Source organism: Cupressus sempervirens, chromosome 10 (assembly GCF_028749045.1).
Source record: "Cupressus sempervirens isolate cs-2001-9-10 chromosome 10, ASM2874904v1, whole genome shotgun sequence".
Taxonomy (NCBI): domain Eukaryota; kingdom Viridiplantae; phylum Streptophyta; class Pinopsida; order Cupressales; family Cupressaceae; genus Cupressus; species Cupressus sempervirens.
The window spans coordinates 217,474,439-217,486,041 of record NC_143127.1 but is presented as its reverse complement, the minus strand read 5'-3'; positions in this window follow the sequence as shown (position 1 = coordinate 217,486,041).

The window sequence follows — 11,603 nt, the reverse complement described above, 5'->3', positions numbered from 1 at the left end:
CCTAGAAAAACCTCTAAGGGAAAACCAGTTCTACAGATGAGGAATTATATTAAACTTCACCAAATCAAGAGATACAAAATTCCTTGCCTCTCACTATTAGAACTTTGACAACCACCTAATTTCTCCCACTGATATTCCCCACTACTATTCCCACTGATTTTATACTACTCTCATTGGTAAACCAATGACCAAGATCAATTTACAATCGATGACTAGGATATAAAACAACTTACCAACCCTAACAAAATTTATTTCTAGTTACTTCTAAAAGAAGTCAATTTTTTAATAAATAACTATCCTTACTCTAACCAATTTGTTAACAAAAACAATTATATATTAAATAATAGCATATGGATGAATAGTTGTCCAAGCTACCAAAACCAACACTCCCTCTTAGTGAGGAAGCTATTTTGCATGACACCCAACGTATCACTGAACAAGATGAATTTTATCTTCCCAATGCCTTAGTCAGAATGTCTGCTACCTACTCCTCTGTAGGTATGTACTATAGCTAAAAACTCCCCATTGTGCACAATCTCTGATGAAGTGATATCTAATATCTATATGTTTAGACCTATCATGAAACACTAGATTCTCAAACAACTTGATGCAACTCTGATTATCACAATGTATCACAGTAGTCTCAACCTTCTAACTAAACAAAGCTACTAATAAATTCTAAAGCCATATGGCTTCACATGTCACCATGCTAGCTTCTATGTATTTTGCCTCTGCTAAACTCAAAGCCACAGATTTTTGCTTCTTGTTGAACCAAGAAACAACTCTTGATCCCAAGTTGAAACAACACCCTGAAGTGCTCCTTTTGTTTTTTGTAGTTCCTTCCTAATTTGTGTTAGTATAGCCTATCAACTTGATACCTTCACCTCAATATTATTTGATCCCATACTCAATTGTACCATAGAAGTAACGTAACACATGCTTAGCCACTATCCAATGCATTTTCTTTGGTTCAACCATGAACTGACTAAGAGAGTTAACTGCAAATGCTATATCTGGCCTAGTTTTGACCAAATACATAACCAAACCAATTACCTATTTATATAAAGTAGGATCTACATCCTTCTCTCTAGATGTATCTACCTTCCTCTAATTTGTGATCATGGGTGTAGACATAGCTTTTCAATATCCTCCATCCTAAATTTCTTCAAGATTTCAATGCAATATTTCCCTTGACCAAGGAAAATTTCCCCATCCCTCTGCCACACTTCCATGCCTAGAAAGTAGTGCATAAGTCCCAAATCCTTCATCTCAAACTCTTCTACAAGGTTTGAATTGTAGTTCACTATGAGCCCTAGTGAACCTATAAGAAACAGGTCATCCACATAAAGAACAAGAATGAGAATCTCACCCCCAACCACCAAGTAGTAGAGGTTAGCATTTTCTTCACTCTTCACAAAGCCCATTTTCTACAAGTATGTATCAATGCACTCATACCATGCTCTAGGAGCCTGCTTGAGTCCATACAATGCTTTCTTCAATTTGCATATGTGGGTATCTTTGTTGTGTGTACAAAGCCTTATGGGTTTTTTATGTATACCACCTCCCTCAACTCACCATTAAGGAATGTTTTCTTGACATCCATTTGATGGATTTTCCATCCCATCTATGTTGCAAGTGATATTACAGCTTGTATAGAAGGATACCTAGCAATTGGAGAAAATGTCTCCTCATAGTCTATTCCCTCCTTCTGAGAGAACCCCTTTGCCACAAACCTTGCCTTGTACTTTTGTGCTACCATATGCACCATGTTTTATCTTATAGATCTAGCATGATCCAACTACTGCCCTATCTATTGGTCTAGACACTACCTCCCACACATCATTCTGCATTATTGAGGAATATTCTTCAACCATAGCATCTTGCCATACCTAATTTTTTGTAGCTTCCTGATAGCTAGAAGGCTCACTATCTACGAACTAACTAACTAATACCATATAGTATTTGAACTTGGCTAGTTGTCTCCGTTGTCTAGTACTCTTCCTAGGAGCTTCCACAAACTCCTGAGTATCCATTTTTGTTCTAGAACCTCATGGTTCCTACTACCAACTGTAGAGGATGAAATGTCAACCTCTAAATCCTCTAGATGCATTTCCTGTTGCAGCTATTACTACATACTCTATGAATCTTCACTACTTGAGTCTACACTCATATTGGTAATTGTACTTGAGCTTTCCTACCCTTGACTTGGTATTAGAGCTTCTATTGGCTACTCACTCTGATCATCTACTGGAAAATCTCTAGATCTCTTGAATGCTTTGTCCTTCATGAACTTGACATAATGTCTGACAATAATTCTTTTAGTCCCTAGAATAAAAATCCTATATGCTTTTGAGGTCTCACTGTACCCAAAAAAGTAGCCCCTCTCTAGAGTTTGATCTAACTTTGTATGTGTATCTCTAGGAATATGACAATATGCCAGACTCCCAAATATCTTGAAGTGACCAACACCTAGCTTCTTCCTTTTGAATGCCTCCTCTAGTTTCATCTTCCCTAACACCTTGTGTGGAACTCTATTCTGGATGTAGACTGCTATATTACATGCCTCTTCCCATAAGTAACAAGGCATGTTCTGGTCATGTAGCATAGATTTTGCTACCTCTAATATAGAATGGTTCTTCCTCTCAACAACTCCATTTTGTTCTGGATTGTAAGGAATAGTCCATTCTCTCTTAATTCCTTCTCTGGTACAGAACTCTTGGAAGACATTTCCTTTGTACTCGCCTCCATTGTCTAACTGAAGAACCTTTATCTTCCTTCCTATCAAATTTTCCACAAGAGCCTTGAACTCTTGGAATCGACTGAAAACCTCATCCTCAGTCTTCAAGAAGTATATCCAGGTCTTTCTAGAGGAATCATCAATAAAAGTAACATAGTACTTATATCCTTTGAGAGATTTCGTCGACATCGGTCCAAAAACATCTGAATGTACTAGATCAAGAAGACCCTCAGATCTAGTGTCACTTCTTGGAAAAGATCCTTTCATGAACTTCCCCAACACACATCTGTTACATACATCATCATGCTTTGTGCTCACCTTTGGAACACCTATCACCATCTCATAAAGTAATCTAAGTGCTCCATGATGAATATGGCCCATCCTCCTATGTCATAGCTCTCTAGGATCTCTAGGATTATTACTACTCATGAGTGCCTTAGGAGTATCAAACTGTAATCTATTAAGGTGACCACTCCTAACTCCAATAGTTATGGGTGATTTCCAATTCTTGTCGTTAATCAACACATTTGTCCCTCTAAAGAGTACATTATACCCCCTATCTTGAAGAACAGATACAAAAATCAAATTGATACCTAAGCTTGGCACATACAACATCATGAAGTGGAATTATCTTTCCATTCTCCCTCTGAAATTGAATAATCCCTTTCCCAACTAGGTTGAGTTTAGACAAGTTTCCCATAGAAATTTGGATGTTGGTTTCCTCCTCCTTGTATCTGGAGAAGTGCTCTCTAACTCCTGTCATATGAAATGATGCCCCACTATATATATACCAAATGCATTGTGAGGTTGAGCTAACCATACAAGCTATGAGTGCAAATTCATCTTCCATTCTATTGGAGACTTCTTTGACACTTGTTGAAGTTGCGACCTACTTCTTACCATTCTTCCTCTCTAGGAAATCACTGACATAGTGGTCAAAGTCATGACATCTAGAGCACTTGACCTTAGAAAGGTCCTTCTTCTTATCACTTTGTGAATTCGATCCTTTGCTAGATCCCTTCTTTTCTTTCCCTTTACCCACTAGGGCAACATTCTATTGTTACATCTCATTTCTTTGACTCTTGTTGGTCCCATTAACAAGACTTAGTCTAAACTCCTCCTAAGTGAAATCAGTCCATAGTCAATCCCAACTTGGTAAAGTATCTCATCCACTAACAATTGGAACAAAGACGCTGCATTGTTTAGTAAACCTGTTTAGGGCTATTATCACTAGCTCATCATCACTAGGGCTATCTCTAACAACTACTAACTCATCCTTGACAAGTCTGAGCCTGATGAGGTAACTTGTGACATCTTCTCCTTGGTTCATCTGGGTATTCTTTAGCTTCTCTTTGAGAATCAACTTCCTGTTGGTGGTAGCATTCAGACACAAATTCAAAATGGCATCCCACATTTTCTTCACTGTATTTAGCTCTGCAATATGTGGAACAATATGATCCTTGACACCATCAAGGATAATCCTCCTCACCTTGGCATCATCCTTCTTATATTCTGCAAGTTGTGTTGCATCCGTTGGTATAGGTACATCATTGGTAGCATAATTCTTGATACCATTCTCTTCCAACAATAAAGAAATTCTAGGCTTCCAGACACCAAAATTTTTAACCGAGTAAAGTGAAAGAGGGTCCAAACCTTCATTATAAAAGATATTAAATTTTATTAAAAAATATTATAATAAAAAGAAAAATTATAATATTTTATTTTAATCAAACCTATTAAATATTACTATCAAACCTATTACCTTGTAGTTCTAAATATCGCTCAAAAGATGCCTACGAATATTGACTAGATACATTAGACTCCTATACTCAAGATAGTTGATGATTTTCTCTAAAATCTTAGGTCCTACAAAAATAGATTGATGTAAAAAAAATTGGTTCCAAGACAATTGTTATTTTTCCAATTTCAATGTATTCCTGCATTGTTTGTATATATACAATTTTTATCCATTCAGCCTCCTCGTCATTGAGATTGCGAGCCTATACCAATATTATATAAGCACAAAAGTGCATTAATGGTTTACTCCAATGATTTTTTCTCAATCTGCACAATATAAATTGTAAATATTAAATTGAGCAAAGAAATAGAACAAAGAAGATGAATACACAAACAAATAGTTATTGTGGTTCAGCAAAGCTTTCCTACATCCAAACTTTAGTAGGGAATTACTATTAAGGAATAAAGGATGTATTACATGAGCTACACACAACCATTATATAGAACTCAACGAATAGGAAGAGTTAAGAGGGAGAATGAAAAGACATATGATCATTGGGCTTCATATCCCAACAAACTCCCCTGTGAAGTCCAATAGGTACACCAATATGCATTAGCATCCCTGCTTCCCAATTCAAATTTTAGAGGATATTTAAGCCTTTAGACAATCTCAAAGCTGCTAGACTTTTCTCTAGCACACTCCATATTAATCTTCTCCAATTTAAATCGGAATCATAAACATCTCCTTTACATATTCTCATGTTCTTGAGTGAGATATTTGATTTCTTGAATCTAATCTAATTAGGTTTTTCTAGACACCACAAATTACATGAAAGAGAAGGTTCCTCCAGTCTACTTGGACCATTTATCTTCTTTTTCTTGATCTGCTTCTTAGCCAACTCTACCCGTGTGAGAGACTGCTCCAAAGAGTAACTCAATGCAGCCTTAAATTCCTTCAATTTCTGCAACCTTTTAAAATGCAACTAATTGGATCCCACATTCTCTGCAAGGCACACAAACACCCACATATATCCTTGAGTTATTCCCTCATTCGGATTGTGGGCATAACCCTTGCACTACTCATATCTTTGAGCATTATCTTCTGCTAGGTGGTATTGCCAGTACATCAAATATGTTGATTCTAGAGAATGCTGATCAGTAATAGTCCTTAGCATAATTAGCTTATAGCTTCACATTGCCTATCAATAGGCATAGAAAAATTCCAAGTTTCCTTATCAATGGCATCCTCCATGAATAAAATGACACCACCTTTCATTTTTAGTCTTTCCAAAAAAGGAGAATATTGTCAACTTCTACCAATAATATGCTCTCACCATTTGAATCTAGCATAGGATTGACAAAGTCATCGTCTGGAATAATAAGTAGTTTGGCAAAGATCAAAGCTCAACAAAATGTGATAGGAAACTCCATTGATTTTCCAAACTTGTCCATTTCATCATTGATTATTGGAGATGACATTCATTCTAGAATATTGCAATGGTCTATGGCATGATGTGTCTAAGCCTTATGCAAAAATGGAGAATTATGAACTGTAAAGTGCCTCTATTTTGTGAGGGATGTATTTTCTACATTTTGTGAAGAATCTATTGGTGTCCTTTGCAAATTGATTCCCAGACACTTATAATGCCTAACTCCATGGTTCCATCTCAAATTTTGGGCACTAAATTTAAATAATCTCATATTCCAATAATTTTTATCGTGGTCCTAATGCCTAATCAAACTGCGAGCATGTATGCCTTGTGTACACCCATATTTTGAATTTCCCCAATCAAATTCTTCAATCCTAGTGGGAATACCAACCTTATGGCTTGTGGTATGAACAGGATTTGGATTTGGATGGTTCCTCATAGCTGAAACAATGGGAATGGAAGGATTTGGGGAGTCGAGGGAATCCACATCCAAGACCCATTCAAGGACAACAAATGATAGGTTGGACTCTTGACCTTGTCTTTTGTTATCAATTTCATCAACCTTATAGCTTTTTTCTTCAAAAATCCTCTTAGGCGATGTATATGCCACCATTTTTTTCCCATCAACTATCTTAGTGAGACTACCAACCAAGGACTGATCCTTGGACATGCCCTCGAGAAATTCTTGATCTGGCCCTTGGTCTTTCCAATTCTCTTCAACTCCAAGTTAAGTAACAACTTTGACCTCTTGACCATCCTTTTGGTCGACACATAGGCTTTTTCTTTCAATTGTGTCTTTTATCATGTGAGACACATATTTTGCTCTTTCGTCCATCCCTTCACCTTCTTCTCTCTTAGTAGACTTTTCATCTTCTTCTACTGGAAACTTTGCATGCTCTTCAAAGTATTCTAGTTGTAGAATCCTATGAACTCTTGATGGAAAATTATCTGTATCTTTGAGGTCAGAACTAGATATTAGAGAATTCATTTTATAATATGCCAACACTAGGAATTTAAAAGACTTGCCAGTCTTATCTTCTCTTGTCTGCATCCACAATTCTTCCATCACTATTTTCTTATTTGGGCCTGTGCAATCAAGAATTGCAATAAGCTCATATTTAAGAGCTTTTACATTTTTTAGTTCAGCTTTAGGTTGATTTTCCTAGCCATCCCACCAGTTCACATGGCAGATTCTTCTACTCTTAGCAGGTACAACCTCATTTTCTACTGAGCCCAAATTTCCAAAAAAATTGTTAATGATAAAATCAACTTCACCATCTTCCATCTCCACTCTAGCTTGACCTTGGCTTTGATACCAATTGCAAATATTAAATTGAGAAAAGAAATAGAATAAATAAGATGAATACACAAACACAAGATTTATTGTGGTCCAACAAAACTTGCTTACATCCACACTAGCATGGAATTACTATTAATGAATAAATGATGTATTACATGGGCTACACACAACCATTTTATATAACTCAACAAATATGAAGAGTCAAGAGGGAGAAGAAAAGACATATGATCGTCGGACTTTATATCCCAACATAAATAAATCACCACGTAGTTTATATTTATAAAAAAATGTACACACCATTTCCTTTAAGTGGGTGCTCACATCCCTCTCTTGAAAGGACCAACCATCTTGAGCAATGTCATTGACTATGTTATTAATTACTGAGAACCAAATTTCATATTATCAAGAATGATTATTTATCATTGTTGATTCTCACCTACAAAACATTTCAAATAAGTAAAATTTAGGTTTACTGTTTACATCTATAATTTACTATTTTGTATATTTATAATAAAAAAATTAGGTTTAGGGTTTACAATCTAATAGCTTCAATAAAACATTGAAGCTCTTCAATGGAACCTGAACTCATGACATCATAAAAGTCATCTACTAACACAAGGTCTCCTCCAAATATTGTCCACACAATGTGTACAGTAGACATTTCAATCGTCCACTATCATAAGGATTCCAATTTTTGTCCATACAATGCATACAGTAGACATTTCAATGCTAAAAAGTGTTGAGGCAGCAGAAAAATAGGAGTCTACAATAGTGTTTATCCCAAAATGTAGGCTCCCAAATTTACGATCTACACTACATCTATTATGGTAGATAAAAACATAAACCCTAGCAATCATTTGCACATTGTTTCTGGCTATGACCATATGGATATAATGAGCTACCACAGTGATTCTGTTTTACAAAGTTATGCTCAATCTTTTTGTCCATTTAAGTGTCTTACCTTTAGTAGATACAATATGCAACAGAAACACCTTTTACACTGCTTGTGCACATCTTTCTTTCATATATAAATGTTAAGCGGGTATTGAATATTGTATGCCAAGATATATTTGAGTTCTTTCACACAAATTTTTTTTTGAATAAATACAAATGTAATGATCTTCAAATGATCTCTTTCTCACATTTAATCTACATCTACCACTAAAGATTATATCTCTGCACTTGGAATCTTCATAAACTAAATTATTCATGGAATGGATGCCATGAATTACTAAAAGATATTGAACATAGAATTTTCATTTTTGGTATAATCTTCTAAGTGATCTATAGTTCCTTTCAATAGTGATATAATTTCTATCTCAAGTTCAAGATTACACACTTCAACAATACAAATATAACTAACAACTACAGTTTCTATTATGATCTCATTTTAAACCTTTGCTCCCAAATTATAATATTGATTTATTACAATGTAATCACTCATCTGTAATATTTGTAATTAATTATTTATTATAAGACAATGCTTGTAAACTAATGCTAGATATTCATATTTGAGATTACTGTTATGATAAGTGATTATAAGAGATTGATCCTTGATAAGAATTGAAAGTTGATATAAAACGATCGATATTGATAGCTTGTAATGTAGATGATCATAATTTTATCACTTTTTATATGGTATACAATATGTACTCTATTTTCACTGTGTTGCCCGGTTATAAAATTCTTTCAATTTTATAAACCTTGGTTAATTTTTGAAAATTGCCCAATTTTAAGTTTCAATTGGCCATTTTATCTCTGAATCTTTGTGAGTTTATGAATCTTCATGTCTCTGGCTAGTTCCAAGCTCCACCCAGCACTTGAAATTTTTAAAATTCGGCTTTTGAGCTCAAACTTATAGCAAGTTAATGTTGAGCCCCAAAATATGTGTTTTTGAGTCTATCATTAACCATTAACCTCTTAGAAGGTTAATGATAACTCTCAAATTGCACATTTTGGAGTAGGTTAATTAACCACTCCAAAAATGCATTTTTCTTGACCTCTCAAGAGGTTAATGATAACTTTCAAAACACGCATTTTGGAGTGGGTTAATTAACCTCTCCCAAAATATGTATTTCTTAACCTCTTCGACACGGTTACTAACCTGTTTGAAAATCTCTCTAACTTGTTTTAAATTCTTCTATGAGAAGTCACACAAGAAAAATGGAAGTTGCGTACCAAGGAAAGTTCATAGTGGGGTGTAGATTTAGTAGGATTCCCTCTAAATTTAGAATACTTAGAGGCCAAGCCCTTTCTATTTGAACTTGTTGGGTATGGTCTAAAAGAAGTTGCACCAGATTTACCTATCGGAGGACCTCAACTAGTGGGAAACATCAAAACTAATCCTCGGCACCAATCTACAACAACAAAACAATTCGTAGCAGATCTTATTGGAGTATAATATGGACAAGATGTAGTGATATGTGGGTTGATGTATGAGAAGTTTTGTTTTGAGAAGGCGAAGTCATACCCATATATTATTGCAGAACTCATAGACAAGTTGTCCATGCTAGGAAGTTGGATTCTATGGCACGCATCTATATAACTTGTGGATAGACAGTGATACATGTATATATATCAACTCACCAACACTGTAGAAAATACCACCAGGATGATATCATGACCATTATCGTACACTATCCTAGACAAAGTCGATCTCTCAAAGTGTTGTGACCTATTCAGAGAAATGTCTATTCTCATCCACGCGAACAAGAAAAATGATCTTGTAAAAGACTTCTCACATATTGCATCGGGTGAACTGAAAATGTTTTCCAATTCTCCTTTGATCGTTACACAATCATTGATGTTGTACACTCATTGATAATGAGACTTCGTATAATACATTCACAATGGATTTTTCAAATTACCACAGCATGCACAAAAGAGTGCATTATCATCTTTAAGCTAGCAGGGTGAAGATAGTTTAAAGAAAAGGAAATTGAGCCTGCAGTTTCTTAAAATATTTATATGTCACCTATTCATTCTATCGCCAAATCTCAACCTTGAAGGTGCTGACAGAGAAGTCTTCTTAAGAGCTTTCATGGCAGTATGTTTGCAATACTTGAGATTTCTCTTAACTTGTTTGACATAATGTCAAAATTTTTTTTAAAAGCTGGTGAGCATGGACATACATGTAGAGTGCTAGGGAAGTATGCAAAATGCTTGAGAAAATGAAATTCTCATTCTTGACCTGTAGCCTTCGAAGCTTCACTGATTATGTCACTCAAATTCAGCTAGAAATAAAGGATGCAGTGCGGAGTTGAAGACATTGACCATTTTTGAAAGAAATATTGATAATCAATCATGAAGTACAAGTATTAGAGGCTAGATTATGCTCCTATTTTAAAAAGTATGCTTCAGGATGTTGGTGATACCATTTTAGGAAGTGTCTACCTTCAAGACTTCTAGTCATCTCTTGTAAATGAAGAAAGGACCCCATTAGCCAGAAGGATATCAGAAAGTGGCTTAGCCCGAGCAGGTGGACACCCTATTTCAGCACAATGCCCAGACTTGGTATTGGAGTGCATGAAGGCTTATCATCCAAATACTAGAGAAGTTATTTCATTGAACAATAAAGTAATTATTCATCTAGATCCTGCCTCTATTGCTAGTATTTTTTGATTGCCTACCCGGATGCAATATGCTAGCATCAATCTGAGAACTGCCCAAGAGTATTTTACTGCAAATCACCATTGCCAGCTCATGGTTCTCACAACCAAGAAAAGGGAAATCTCAATTAGGAAAATCCATTCACAGGTCGTTGTTAAAAGAAGATGTGGCAAACATGGTGACCCTACTAAGCAGGATCGTTGGTCTTTGGGACTCACACGAGTTTGAAGGTTGGATGTTCCTATTTATCAACATGATCTATGAAGGAAAACAACATATTTGATTGGGCTGAAATTATCAGCGACTCACTACATAGACAGTTCATGAGACTTCAAGAAAATGACTAATTTTATATGACTTCATATCTCTTCTATGCTATTTCAACCACCAAAGGTTGGCCAGGACTTAACCGGTAGGGCGTTTATGATGAAACAACCATCATTTATAATCATGTTCCTCAAATTCAGTATGATAATAGCTTGCACCATTTTAGAAGCGTGAATGATGCATTCACCATGCTAATTGTAAGGGAAATTCAAGGAAACATTGGACTCAAAATTTCACCAAAAGCAGTGATGAAAGTACAAAAATATGGAAGTGTTTTCATACAATTCTTGAAGTTTACTTATATCAGGTTAGTTTCCTATGATGGGTGTTCGCTGATGCTACCTAGATTTTTTGATGATAAACTGGTCTTAATTGAAGTGTGCAAGCAAATTAGTCAAATCAATAAACTTTGCAGGAATAGGAGGATAGATGAAATAGCTTTTCCTATCAGCATCGGATATTA